Source organism: Hylaeus anthracinus, unplaced genomic scaffold (assembly GCF_026225885.1).
Source record: "Hylaeus anthracinus isolate JK02 unplaced genomic scaffold, UHH_iyHylAnth1.0_haploid 11989, whole genome shotgun sequence".
Classification (NCBI taxonomy): domain Eukaryota; kingdom Metazoa; phylum Arthropoda; class Insecta; order Hymenoptera; family Colletidae; genus Hylaeus; species Hylaeus anthracinus.
In genome coordinates this window covers 14,527,588-14,542,329 of record NW_026534337.1, presented here as the reverse complement: position 1 = coordinate 14,542,329, position 14,742 = coordinate 14,527,588, and the positions used below count along the sequence as shown (strand labels likewise).

Genomic DNA, 14,742 nt, shown 5'->3' with positions numbered 1-14,742 from the left:
AACTCAAAATTCGAAACAGCAGGAAAGCCGAACGCGCGGCCACCGGAGCGAGCTCCAATACGGAAAATTGCAAGGAAGAAAGGGATCCAGAGCTATTGTTATTCGCTGCCTTCGACGGAATACTCTCTATTCCTATCGTTCGAAAATAACCCTCGTCTACGGAGCGATGGCGAATATCCGTTCTTCCTCGATGAATTAAACGGAGGAGGAGTTAAACGCGATTCATCGGGATCTCTGTATTCTTGGCAAAGATAAAAGCTCGACGGTGCGCGCTGTTCCCCGAGAGTAATTACACGCTCAAAGAGTTAAACGTAGACAGAGGAAGGCATAACTGTCTACGAGGCAGGAAGAAAGGAGTGAAAAATTCGACAGGGAGAAGAGGAAGGCGACGGCGACTAGCGCAGCGGGCGAGTTGCATCGGAGAGCGGGATTGTGTTGCAGTTGCAACGAGCGCGACGCATGAATGTACCCGCGCAACTGGCAGACCGAATGAAGAACGGGGCCCTGGGGTGAGAAGTGACGGGGTGGAAAGGTGGTTAAGGGAAACGCGCGGGCTTATAATTTTCGAGGACCCGCTCTCGCTCTGTCTCTTTCTCTTTCTTTCTCTCTCTCACTCCCTCAGTGTTGGAGCGTAGACTCGATTTTACAGGAATAATGCAACTGTAATTATATTTACCTTTGGCTCGTTTGCTCCCATCCCGCATAACTGGCTCGGCCTGCCTATTAATTGCCACGACAGGCAATTACGATCGACCGACTCGCTCGCCGCGACACGCGCGACTTGTTCTCGGTCTCGCGACTCGATAATTGTTTTTAGTCCATTGTTACAACGTCTCCTTGACCGGTCGCCACGGTTCGATTAATTCATCGGACGTGCAATTGCACTGTTACACTATGGTAATGCAGCTAACGGTGGTTCTAATCAATCTAAGACATAGGCTTGGTCTTCCTCGATGCACACAATAATTACTGCTCGTGGAGCAATGAAATAGTTAAAGATATCGATAGAAAGGTTGGTAATCGTATCGGTGCGACAAGCTTGAATTCGGATTTACGAAGTCGAGTATCCGACCGCAAAGATGTCCGCGAAGCGCGAGAAATTTTTGTGAATATCAAAAATCTACATCGGTGAATCCGAATTATACCTTCGGAGGGAATGTTGAAATATGTAGCCTCCCGAGGATTGCGCGCTGCGGGCTGCTACGCTAATTCTAAGAATAGCTTCCCTACGCTCGAAAAGAGTTAGTCAGCTTATAGACCGAGCAACTTTAATCTGGCTTTAATCAGCGCTTTTCAGAACTTCTCCTGTGTTCGGGTTCGAGAGACGAGCGTTTACTAGCGCGACTGTAACGAATTCTAGAATTAACGGACCGAGTACCTTTAATTAAGATCCTTTGCAGTGACTTCGCACACGTAAAGTAGGTCTTGGCGTGGTACGCGAAACACGCCAAAAAGCGTCAAAAATTGTTAAATCCTAATCTATTGGACTATTCTCTCGTTATTTGCGTCTGCGAACCTCGGGACACTTTTGCAAAGGAATGCGATTACGTTTGTCCTCGGCGTTCAAATATGTCATCGTTTTAATCACACGTAACAAGGGAAATTAAACAAATTCGACTGTGTTCGATATTGTAATTTTATATTCTCATTTTGACTCGCAGAAATAACCTCTACGGAGAAAACGATATTCTTTAAACATATTCAAAACAGCACTTCAAATTCATTCACCCGGACATCTGTCAATATTCATCTGTAATTCACGTAGCTACTTCCGTGTCTGGACGTATATTTTTACCGAAATGAATCAAATATTTATGTTTCCTGTCATTAGCTATTTAAACACGTAGTTTCACGTGGTGGTCATTAGCTATTTAAGGAACACGTTATAAAACGTGATTCTTTCTTGTCAACTTCATCGACAAATGCCGACGACAACATTGATTCACGTCCGTTACGTGTTCTGTCTTCATTAATGCAGACTGCACTTGTCTTACCAAAAATCTATTTTCACGAGCAACCTAACAACGCGCGCAAGATACTTTCCCGAAACCTGTGAAACGCACCTACGGTTGCAAGATTGCCGTTGCGTCGTGCGAAAATGGCTTCACCTGTTTTTCAAGCAGGGCGAATTATGGTCCCAACGTGCGAGTAATCGCGTTTAGTTTCACGGAACCGCAACCCATTAGGCGATTGGGAGAACAAACTTGGTCTATAAAAATAGGTGAACGCTGACTCGAACCTTGAACTTTTGTTTGAACCAAGGTACTATCTCTTGTGAGATGTCTAAATTGAAATGAGTCTAAATCCTCTCGGCCGCTGTTCCTCAAACGCAGTGTGTTTCTATCGTCCTCGTCTTAAAATCATCCTTTGAAACGTCTTAACAAGATCCACGGGGGAATGGATGGCCTCTAACTCGTCGCACAACACCATCGAACGATGCGAACGTGTTCTTATTATTCATATCGAGGCATTCGAAGCAGTCAGCCGGCATACAAGCAAACGCGTGAAATTTTCACCCCGTACTCGGTCTGTGCTCCATTCTCCTCCATCGATGCGTTTCCTTGTCCTATATCCGATTTCATTCCGCGCACCGGATGTTCCAAAAGGAGACGTAACGCGAGTTATCATTGGCCTGATTCCAGTCTGGACCACCTGCCGTGAATTTCCACGAACGGACTCGTTCTCTTTCCCGTAAGTTAAAATGAAGCATCTTTTAAAATCGTGGAAAAGACGATTGCAGCCATCACGCTCCGTTTGCTCTGTTGCTCCCGGACCTGGTAAGGTATTTCTTCGTTCTGAATTCAGTCGGTATGCTCGAAAGGAGGAATTCAACCGCGGAAAATTAACAGACCCCCCGTGCAAGCATTCCACGGTCTCGATGAGACTCCCTCGAAAATTACTCGACGTGTCCGTAATGAGGATGCACTCAACTGACACGCGCGTGCATTCCCTCGTTCGCCAGGGCTGTGAGAGCGCGACGATTGGACGCGATAAAAGTGCATGGGAGGCAGCCTTCAACGACGGCGGCGGCTGCAGCGGAAACGCATCCCATTTTCCGCCGAGTTACCGTAAAAGACTTCCGACCGGATCAGAGGAAACACCAACCCGATAGAGGATCTCGTTCGACGAGATTTTATCGGACAAGCCCCGACAAAGGGGCGAAAATGGATCGGTGATAGGGGAGGCTTCCTTTCTAATTTCGGGTTCCGCGCGAGCCCAGGATGCCCATGCTCGAACCTGTCGAGATTATGCCTCTTTACCCCATACGCTTTGAAAAATTCCTTGATGAAACCAAAAGGATTAGTCGTATGTCTCCGTTGCTACCGTTTCAGCACACTACCTTTATGGAACCAGCGACGATTGTTTCAGCTTCGAACAAACATTCCTAATCAAATTTCCCTATAACGTACAATGATAAAATTATCGCGCAACATTGGAATAAAATTAGAGCATTGTACAAGTTGATACGAATTTGAGTTTCTATGCGTTTGATTTTTCCTTTATAGATTGAAAACCATGTCAAGGGTAATATTGGAATAGGAATATATCTGTAATAGAACAAACGTACATTTATATAACATTTTTCAAACAATTGATAGCCTCTCATGAAATAAATTGATAGTGTCGATATTAAGCGCCGCCTAATTCCAGTACAGATGAGAGATCGAAAGCCGAGTCTCGGGTTAAGGGGAACGTGATAGCTTGAGTAAAGGGAACGCGAACTGTTGCGGCACGGATCGCGAAGATCCGAATAATTACTTTAGTAACGGAGTTCTAAGAACCTCGGGACAATACTTGTTTCTTGGAACAGAGAATCGGGAACTCCTTCGTCTCCTTAATTAATCGGATCTGCTTATCCATTAAGTGCGATCAAGTTGAATCGTGCGATACACGTCACACCAGTCCTTGCTGTGCTATTAGCTAAGGATCTCATTCACAGTACGCAATAAATTATCATACCTCTCCTTTGAAACGTAGTACGCGAATGTCTGTAAAACACAGCAATTAGAAATTATCACTATTGATCTTCGATGCATATAATCTACATATCTCTAAAGCTCTAACATACTTAAAAACAAACTCATTACTTGAAATGATTATCGGTCAGAGATAGCGTAAACAACGTTCCAAGACATTCCTGGAACTGCAGACCGTGTCGAAAAGCAAACGAACTTATTACTCAAGCTAATGGATCGTCGGATGGTATCTGTACCTCGGAGGTCCAGAGTTCAAACGTTTTATTGTGTCTAAGTCTATGTATACTGCTAACATGACAATCAATTTCCTCGAAGGCACTCTATTCGAATTAATAACCCAACCACTCCACAGTCCTGACCTGGCACCGTATCACTCTATTCTTTTGTTCCCAACGATGAAAGACGAATATCCGCGAAGACGTTAGTGGCTACCAAGTGTAACGAATGAAGCTCGATGACGCCAATGCTGTTCCTATTGATTTAAATTGCAGAAAATGAAGCGACGGAAAGAATATTTCGTGGAAACGTAATCATTGAAATAAAGATACCTCCAATTAGCGACGAGAGACGCGAAACTTTTCCTCCGACCCTGGTACTTGGATATCCGGTTCGTGGCCAATTTACTGCACGATGATGGAAGTTCGGACGATGTTTTCCATTTAAAGTGTTTTACGAGAAAGCCTGATGTCCCAGTCACGGGACAAACGAGGATGTCCATTGGGACACGACGAGGCCAGCGTTTTTACGCTCGGTTTTGTTGTGTGCACGATCGCGTCTGCGCATGTTTTCACTTTTGCAAGCGGAGACCAGACCCGCCTGGTGAACGTCTTCCCACGGGATTAGAGAAGAAAATCAGGATTGCGGAGCGAGGGATACGCGTAACGAATCCTAGAATATGTTATCGGTATCGGATGCGGGCCGACATTCTCATTAGGGAACGAAACCGACGAGCATAGCGAGTCGTCGCTGGAAAAACTGGTTTCGCCTATGGAGGAAGAGAAGAATGCGCGTGGCATAACTAAATATGGTTCGCGAACCGAACGTCGTTGCTTTTCGCGCTAATAAACGTCATCGTTAGTTACAACGCTAATTACCTAGTTTCTTCTTCACTCCCTTTTTTATCGTTATCAATGGCGACCCTGTCGCGTGGGATCCTCCCGTGGATCTTCGGAAACGATCGTTTCCCTTCGTTTCAAACTCTTTCTTTGCGCTCTCAGGAGCTTTTGTTCGTCGCGAACAATTTTCCTTCCATTTTGTTCTCGGTGAGCTTCTACTCCAGCGATCATTAGTCCTGACGTAGATGCGAAGTACGCGCAACCTGTCTTCTCCCACGTTTCGATACTCTTTTAGTAAAGGCGTGAAATTCTTCGTTGTTTATCGACGATAATTCGGTCGACCGGATGCGATCCTCCTTCGATCGGATCGCGCAAAATTTTCTGGATTTTACGCGGGCATACATCTTCCAGGAAGGGTCCGCGAGTAAACCGCGGCGCGGACGTGCCCGCTATTTGTTCCACGTCCCGGACCAGCTTCACAATCGGACTATCGAATATCCTCGGGGTATGTCCGATGGACCTGACGTTCGCTTAGTTTCGCCCGCTCCGTCGTGCTCCATTTCTCCCTGAGATGGATGATGCGCCGTGCTCAACCAGCGTGCACCGTCCGAATAGCAAAACGAGTTTGGGAAAACGCTCGTGCGCGCCCACATGCACACACACACACACACACACACATGCCTTGTTCGACAGCGATCCTATTCAGAGCAAACGGACCAGACGGAATTTTCGCGAACACGAGAATCGATCTGTCTTTAGCATCGAACAGGACAAAATTCATGGCATATAAGAATGGTAAGATGGGATCTGAATTCTCGTATCTTCTTCGATACTTGGGGTCAGTGTTGCTTCTATATCGTGTCATATCGGCAACGTTAAGACATCTGGATCTGGCTGTATAGCCCTTCTCGAGTATAAAATCAATTCTTACGAACTAAAATTATTTTCTATACTGTGTCTTTTAAGTACACGTATGGCTCTACGAAGCACCGCTTTGAATATAGTATGATGTTCTGCGAAGACAGTTCAATCAGCCAGTTCAGTCAGCCAGAATGTAAATACGTACGATAGAAATAGTCGAACGATCGAGTTTTGAAGAGAGAACGTAAAAGAAAGATGGTGCGCGAGGTCGGCTAACTGTAATCATGAGTAAATTAAATGATTTTATCCATACTCGGAGATGCGATGGTTGCTGTTTGTGGACGTTTGGTATTCTTGATTCGGGTTAAAGAGTTTATTTAAAACATGGCTAACTCGATTTACTTGGATAATCCGATTCTGTCTGCATTTAACCTAGCTTTAATAAAATCAACTGGATTTCTGTCACCAAATCTTAAGCGAAGAAATTCTGTCTTCTAATCGAAGCGTGCCATTGAAAACGTTTGAAAACTACTTGTCCAGCAAATGGTGAACACTCTCGGAGACCCCTGAAGGAGAATAATTATTCGAATCGCTTGCCTCTGGTATGAAACTGTCTGCGAAATCTCCAGCTTAATACCGGCTAGATGAGACCAGAAACCCGTAATCGTAAGTTACATTCCGGCCTCCGTTCGTACACGTCGCGGAGACTGTTACGCGTTCGCCTCCGGGGCAGATCAAACAATCTAAAATATACAATATATCCTCGAGGCATCTCACGGTGGGCTGACGTGAGCCAAGTTTCAACCGCCCTTTCCGACCGAGACACGTAATCTACCGCGGCAAATAACGAGTACGCGTCGTCCCGTCCGACGGGAGTTGCGAAAATCGCATCACTCGAGCCATTTTGTCTTATAGCTCCCATTTGGCATCAATTTGCATGCAAATTAATAGTGGAAATTGCGACTCGATCTTTAACGTGTCCGTTATTAAACCTTCTCCCAAGAGCAGATTAATTCGTTGCGAACGAAGAGAGGTGTTTAAAAAAATAGGGTGAAATTATGCAACAGCTTCGTTGCTCAAAGATTTCATGTATCCGTCGCTAAACGTTGCTCATGTTCCACAATTACAGAGAAATCGAAGTGGTGCGATTTAGTCGAGCGACGCGAATTAGGCAAGTCGTCTCTACTGGAACGCTATTTGCGTCATATCGTGGATATCCGACAAATTAACGGCGCGCGATTAACATCCACGCTCCCCTATCCGCGCAGAAATTGATGCTAGCGTTGACTTTGATTCGTATTTTCCGGTATTAATTGGCCTCCTCCTCGACCCCTGCGATTGGGCACAGTTTGCCAGCGATTCAGCGGAATCCGTAGGCAGAGTTTAGTCTCGCAACGCTCGCGAAATCGGATCGATTGATCTGGCAAACCGGTTTCCCGCGCACTTGACAGCCAATTTGTGCTTCGTCGCTTTGCTACTTCCTGTTTTTTTTTCCTCGCTTAACCGATCAATTATTGCGCGCGAGAGGCGCCCGTTTCCTGTGCTCGCAAACAGTTCCGTGTATTGTACACGCTGAAAATCGAGGAGGTCGAGTGCGCACTGTTCCCAAAATTGCCGCGCTGTCATATACAGCCACGCGCGAAAAACGAGTACGCTTCTTCCTATACCTTTTGCCATGACCAGGCTGGGATAAATGAACAATGTTCGAACAATTTGAATCTGTGTCACGAACGTTTCCGCCGAGTTACGTACAACTCCTGTCTGTGTACTTCGTAAGCTGTACTTAAATCAAGGATAACTCTCGTCGAGCTCCACTTTTGGGGTCATTCGTAATCTCGTTAAAATATTACCTTGGAAGATACTGTTTATAATATTCAAAATATTTACGGTTCAGTGTAGCGTTTAATTATCTTCGTACTCTGCTTCCTAACCTATCGATTCTTCGAAATGAAAAGGAAGAAGATAATCAAACTTGTAGCGAGATTAGCTACGTCGCAAAGATTCGGTATACGTTCGCTGGAAGCAAATACTCCAAAGTTCACCAGAGGATCTGCGTGTTGCATTAACTGGTACTCGAGAGAAACTTTTAATTTTGCCCCTTGAGAATAATCCCGAGATTCTCGGGCCAGGAAGAAGAAAGACCACTCGATCGAACTGCTAGACCGGAATTGAAACCTCGTTCTTCCCTAAGCCTTCTATCTGAAATGGCCGCCACCGTTGGAATCGATCAGGCTGGAATGGATCCAAGCTCGACTCCAAATAAACACGACCATCGTATCGTTCTCGAACCGACCGATTCCAGAATATCCAGATCATTACAGACGCGTCCACGTAAACGTTCAAGAATCATCCAACTCCAGATCATCGGCATCACTTTAACACGTCGAGCGCTCGATGGCGCAGCAACGACTGCGACGCTGATTGCTGATAGTAGTTTGCCAACTCGCGGGTTGCAAACCTGCGTTTCCCATCGCATTTAATTTGCGACCAGCGAATGCAGCCAACGCGAACGCTTAATTGCCGCGACGGTGTCCATTATCGTCGACTCGATGAAAGATCTTAATCACAGCGAAGAATTTTCAGCGAGATGCTCGCGCTGATCGTGCACGGTATAACCGTGGATAACGACGGAACTAATTCCGTATGAATAATATCGGTACCGATACGATATCGAGCAAGGATCGTGGCTATTACGACTGCATTAAAAAGTAAACGAAGCAGAACAAGTTGTCTGATAATTATTCTCTATTCTTCTTAGATTTTAGCGAGTATTTTTCAAGGGAAAACAATTGGAATTTTTGAAAGAGATCGAAAAAAAATATTAATGGAAAACTGTTTTCGTTTATACTCCTATTCTCGTGTTTCGTGACCTCCGTCGGAAATTGTACTTTTAACATGTGCGTTTTTTTTAGATCACTAAAACCCGAAAAAGATAAAAAATTGTTATCGATCGAAGCGTGCTTCTATTGGAATAATAAACGTATTTCGATTACTCTGGAAACCAAGTATTTACATTTCTTCGCCCACGCAATTCAACTGGCTAGAAAAAGAGTGAAAAGAAATATTATTTTTCAAATACAATTTTCGTAGTTCGCTTCAAGTTGCACTCGAGTTTGTTTTTACTGTAAATTTCGCGTTTATTCCCTTGACGACGGCAGAAATTGAGTTACGATGCGCGCCGGGAACGGCGAACTTTTTGGTAGGGATGCATTTTTGTGAAAACATATCTCAATAATCAAAAAACTGAATTTCACTACATTAAAACAATATTATTCGTTTCTTTGAACCGAATTAGTATAAATATTACGAAATTAATATTAATGCAAAGTTTTTCACAAGACATGTCAGAACACCTATAGGCGTCCAGAGTAGCTAAGGGGTTATTAGGTTTTATTTTTTTAGCTCGAAACTTCGATCCATTACTCCACTTCCTGTCAAGTATTTCGGTGTCGAATTGCTCAAGTATCATCGACGTGTATCGTATCGGTTCCATCGCTGCCAGCAGGAGCGTCATTTTCTCTTCAGGTTCTAACTCTATCGATTCGAGCGAGGGAACCCACTTTCTGGGCAACGTGTTCTTTCTTTTGCAGATACGGTGCATAGATATGTCGCGTAATACCGCCGGCAGACTGCTAAGCGAGCCAAGAAATCGATCGGACAACAGTTCTTGCTTATTGACGCCTTCGTGCGCGCCGCGTTTCTTCTAAGCAAGGGCCAAGCGTAATTCGATTGCCGCGCCAATAAAATCCCACTTCCCGCGAGCTTGTTAATTATACGTTCCTTCGAGATATGCATATTGGACAGGCCATGCAACGGCGCAATACTGAACACCAATCCACGATATAAAATAGAGAACACGTCGGATGCAATCTGACCGGATAACGACCCCGTTATATTACCTCCAGTTCCTCGTGAGGAGAAACGACAAGGAACTTGGTCCCGTTGAAGGGCACGCCTGCATTGAAGGTGATAATAAATAAATATGTACGAAATCAAAATAAAATGTTTTACAGCCTCTGTCCCGCTATTTAATAGCTACACATCGTACACGCAGAATAATCAACTCGAAAACTGCCATTGAATCTAGCACTCGTTAAATATCTCCTGTTCCGTGATAGCGTCTTAATACTGTAATCACCAAAGCTACGAGAGGAATATCGTTTCGAAAGTAATACTCGTTTATAAAGCAAGTACCAGTGCATATTGCATAAACCATCCCCTTTGAAGGATTAAATTTTGTTACAAATTTCTCTGTCGAAGAGCTCTACACCTTGTCCCAGTTTCTAGGATCACTCTGTATAAAAATTCAGTCGCTGGCATTCTCGTCGTGGCCGCAGTTGAATTTTCATTACTTGTCCAGCGTCGTCAAAGGGTTAATGTTTATTCTAGTTGGGAAAGCAGCTCGGGATCAATCAACGATCCGACAGGCTGGGGTTAATCGAATCAAAACGAATTCCACGGATAGATGACACGAGGTCCCGAGATGAAACTGGTTTGAGAATTTGCACTTGCCATCGCGAGCTCGTAAAGCGAATCGCGGGGCTGATTACGAAGAAAAGGCGTCGCGAAGAAACGAATCGGAGCGAGGGATTCGCGTTGGTGCGCGTTCGGATCAACCTCGCACATGCTCCACTCGACGATCCTGATAAATCGATGCTCGCTCGCTGCCTCTGAAGAGAAGGATCTTCGTCTCGCTTATCGGAGGACATTATCTGCGGACCGGTTGGCTCTTCTCTCGTCGAAAGCGACGGGCGTAACGACAATTATCATTCGCGAACGTCTATCCGATTATTGACGAGGAAAAAGAATCTTCTCAGACGTTACGTCGAGTATTACCTGGCTAAATTAAGGGGAAAAAGAAGTGATCCAAACGAGGGCGAGCACTGGGAGAAGCGGTAGATGATAAATGTGGAATAGTCGAAGACGAGGAAACTGACATTTCATTTTGCTCGTTATTAGGTATCGAGAAATGAATGTTACTTTTTAATGCGATATTTAAAACATTTTAAAATGAATGGAAACAACGAATATACGGTGCATGAGTTTTCGAGTAATTATTTTTCGAGTCATCGTACAGGGAGAGAGAGAGGAGTTTCACACGGACGGTAATTAAATTTCTGCTTTACAGCGCGGTGCATTTCACTCTAACTCGTTACATACCAATTGGACGGAGTTAAAAATTTGTCTCTGTTGTTCCTCTTTAAAGCAGAGCTGGGATACGATTTCCAAGCTCTCCAAGACTATTCTAGCATCAACCGCATTAACTAATTTGTAACGAAGGGATGGAGATGAATATCAGAGCATCGAACTGATACCGCATTTGCTCGGAATATCTGTTCAGAATCGAGCCCGTGGAGTCCGAGGACCCGATGGGACCACACTTTGGAGATGCGTCCGGTGAAACTTTTAATCAAAATTTCCCGCAACGTTCTATTAAACGGTCCACGGAACTCGATTACACGTATATCCCAGAAACCTGGATCGAAATTAATCGCGTAATGCGCGGGATTGGGCGAATTAAAATTTCGTTATGGAACCGAGCTCGAAAATTTGCGAGTCTCGCGATGATACGAGCAAAGAGAGATATATATATATATAGAGAGAGAGAGAAAACGGTCGACAACTTCGACTGGAGATTCCGCTGGAAATTTTGTACATCGATAAGCCTGTAGGGCGTTAATACGTCGACGTTAATAAAATAGAAACGTCCGAGGTACTCCGCTGGTAATTTGATTCCTCTCCGTCTCCCCTACCCCTCTCAAGCTGGGAATGCTACCACGGGACATTGCCATGAATTATCGGCCGCTCGTACCAATAATTATCGCCGCATGCGGCGATTGTAATAGCGTATTGATCTGTTGCAACCACTTCATGGAACCTGTCCCGGCGTATCGACGGCCAATATCGAGGGGTGTACGACCGCTGAAGACGCGAAACGAAACCGGGGGATGGTCAACTGAACGACGGGCCGCTGAGGGACGGGTTCGAATTGCTCTTCCTCGCGCCACAGCGATAATGAATGAAATCGGGTCAGGATACAAAACGATAACGACAAAAAGATAGTACACCTGGCGATATTAATGCTTTCATCGAGTTTCGCGTGATATTTAAATAGAAACGATTTACGTCATTGTTCGACTCGAGCAGCCACCGCACTTGCGACATTGGTCGTTTCATTGTTCGGTTTCGAAAGCACGTACGAGTTAGCGATAGCCGGTGCTTTTAATTCAACCATTTGGCTGTCGTTTCAAGACCTCTTCTAAGCACCCGAATCATTGCGAAATAACACACTAGAAAATACGAGAATGTCCGCAGTCGTTCGTGCAGCGTCGTTCTCGAACTAAATTGCTCATTGTTAGTTCCTCGCTCGCCGCGACATAATGGTTTAATATTCCCGACGTTTCAAATACCCGGATGAAAAATAATCAGGGTTCGTTCGCCACTTGGAAACTGACGGACATCGTCGTGCGGCCCGCCGGAATTGCCGGGTGCTGCGCGTGGGTGGCAATTGCCAGCTGATTAACGACCTTCCTACGATATTACAACGAAAAGGGCCAATTCACGGCAATTGATCGATTTACCCGAACGTGTCTGAGCACGCGAACGCGATAAGCCCGACTTTATAAGGCGTCGCTGGTTGATATATCGTCGCCGCGGTACGGGCGCAGAAAATTCCCGCGGAACGGAAAGTGAAAACGTTGATGCAAAATGAAGCGACGAAAGGGAAAGCGCGACGAGTTGCGTATTTTTACCGCCTGGACGTTTTCCATCGAATATTCGACGCAACTGGCTGCGATCGACCTTGTCGGGAAGTCGAGATGAAAAACTACCGTCCTTCGTTATTTATTCGGATATTTCGTTCGTACGCGTCGGCGTGCACAAAGAATTTATTACATAAATAATTACATCGTGTACCATAAGCGTGATCTTCCCTTGCTAATACGAGGGACAACAAGTAATTGTAACTTTTAACCTATTTTTGTCCATTTTTTGAAGATCCTAAAACGAGAGGTGGAAATGTTTTAATAACGAACTGAATCGAGCCTGGGCTAAATCATTCCTTGTTTATCATATTGACGAGCTCCGGCTTGAATATTCTGATTAAAATTTGAATTTCTTTTCTGTTAGAATGGATTCGTTGCTTAGCATATGCATAATGAAGGCATACTCCAGCCCTTTGAACAGTTTGCTTTCCTTCGGCGTGCATTTCGTTAGCGTTTCGCCTTGCCATGAATCTCCGAGCTTAATCCTAGTTAACCCTCTATAGCCTCTGTATCTTCCCGAAGTCACATACACCGTCTACATTTTCAAAGTCTGATTTAAGCACACCGCGAGTGTGCCAATTACCGTTTCAAAGTAACAGGATCCGTTTATAACAACCGTTGTTTGCAATTTTCTTTACTCGCCAAATTCGTATAGACCGATAAACGAATCCTTCCATAACGAGATAATAAATTATTTGCGAAAACGCAATTTATTCGTGACGTTTATTCTATCGCGCAGTAAAATATTCAGACGCCCATTGCGAAATATTTAATTCTACGCTTGAAATTCAAATCTTCATTCGACCAATTATGGACAAACATTTTCGTGCTTTCATTATTCAAAATTTTTACACGGTTAAACATGTTTTTCTACCTCAGCTCGCGGTGCGGCCACAGATTAACAAAGAGCAAAAACACAGGTAATCCGCGACGCGTGTAGGGGTAATTGACCATAAAAGACTAAGCGATTAAATTCTCAGGAAAGCGTCGACCGTTTGCCCCGGCGCTTTGGAAAGAAGTTCTCCTTGTATAAATTGTTTCAAAGTTGGAGGACGGCGGTGCCGTTTCCCTCCCGTGACTCAATCGTAATCATCGATAAGGCCATGAACCGTGCCCGGTCGAGGCGTTCGAGGAAAATAACGACGTCGCGCGAAAGTTGTGCTCAGGGCCGGTCTGCAATTACCGGAAAGTCGGCCAGAAAAAGTGGCCGTGCACAGGGGCTGTCCGATGCTGGATTGTTTAAAGTATGCCGAGGCAAAGTAACTATTCCCCTTTGCGGGACGATAAATGGCAACCGTTTAAGCGTCCACTTTTTTACTTTCTTCCGGCTGCGACGATAAATGGTACTGTTTAAGCGTCTTACCATCGGTTTGCGTTTCCGTCTTGAGGAGCTTAAGATCGCGAAACTCCGCCATCGGAGGTACTTATAGCTCGCCGAGGTTCGAGCGTCCCCTTCCGTCGCTTCCGATGATAAACGTCACACGAATCTTGTTTAATCCGCGGTACTAGTTCACGCTTGCGATTCGACAATTTTTATCCGAACCACCCTCGTTTCAACTGTCCTTATTTAACAAAACTAACTAAGACGAATTGCCATTAGAGGCTCAAAAAAAAAAAAAAAAAAGGATGACTGATTCGATGCGATTAGTGAGATCTGAAAAAGGCGCAAAATTACTCGCTCGACTGAAGTGTTTTGCTGGTAAAACACAATAATGTATTTTAAATTGGTTTGCAGCGATATTTATTAGGGACATCGGTGGATATTTGTGCTTTATTCTTTCAAATTTACTATCCGACCACTTCAAAATGGTCGCAAGACTTTATTCCGGCGATCGTTACGTTTACAACATTGATGAATATTCGCGGCAGAATAATAAATTTCGTCGCTTCGATGGGCCAACGGTATCGCGGATGCATGGGCAGCAATTAGTGGGACGCGGAGCGATTAACAAATCGATTTTTAGACACTCGTCGAGGTCGCCATGTTGAAGAACGTCGCGGGGCTCGAGGATGATTCGATGAAAAATAAATTCGTATCGGGTATTCTCTTTCCCGTCGTATATTTGCTCCCATGCGATACTTTTC

General features: G+C 44.7%; 2 protein-coding genes across 8 annotated transcripts in view; both read right to left on the bottom strand.

The window, feature by feature from the left end:
- The window catches only part of LOC128887465 (MAP7 domain-containing protein 1), a 322,710-nt gene extending 319,242 nt beyond the window's left edge, over positions 1-3,468 (bottom strand). For all 4 annotated transcript variants that reach the window (XM_054143382.1, XM_054143391.1, XM_054143389.1 and 1 more), the window contains exon 1: positions 3,459-3,468. The gene's annotated coding sequence lies outside the window, so the exon portion shown is untranslated. The remainder of the gene's footprint in view (positions 1-3,458) is intronic.
- The window catches only part of LOC128887472 (irregular chiasm C-roughest protein-like), a 216,414-nt gene that overhangs the window by 130,973 nt on the left and 70,699 nt on the right, over positions 1-14,742 (bottom strand). The gene's annotated exons all lie outside the window — the stretch shown is intronic.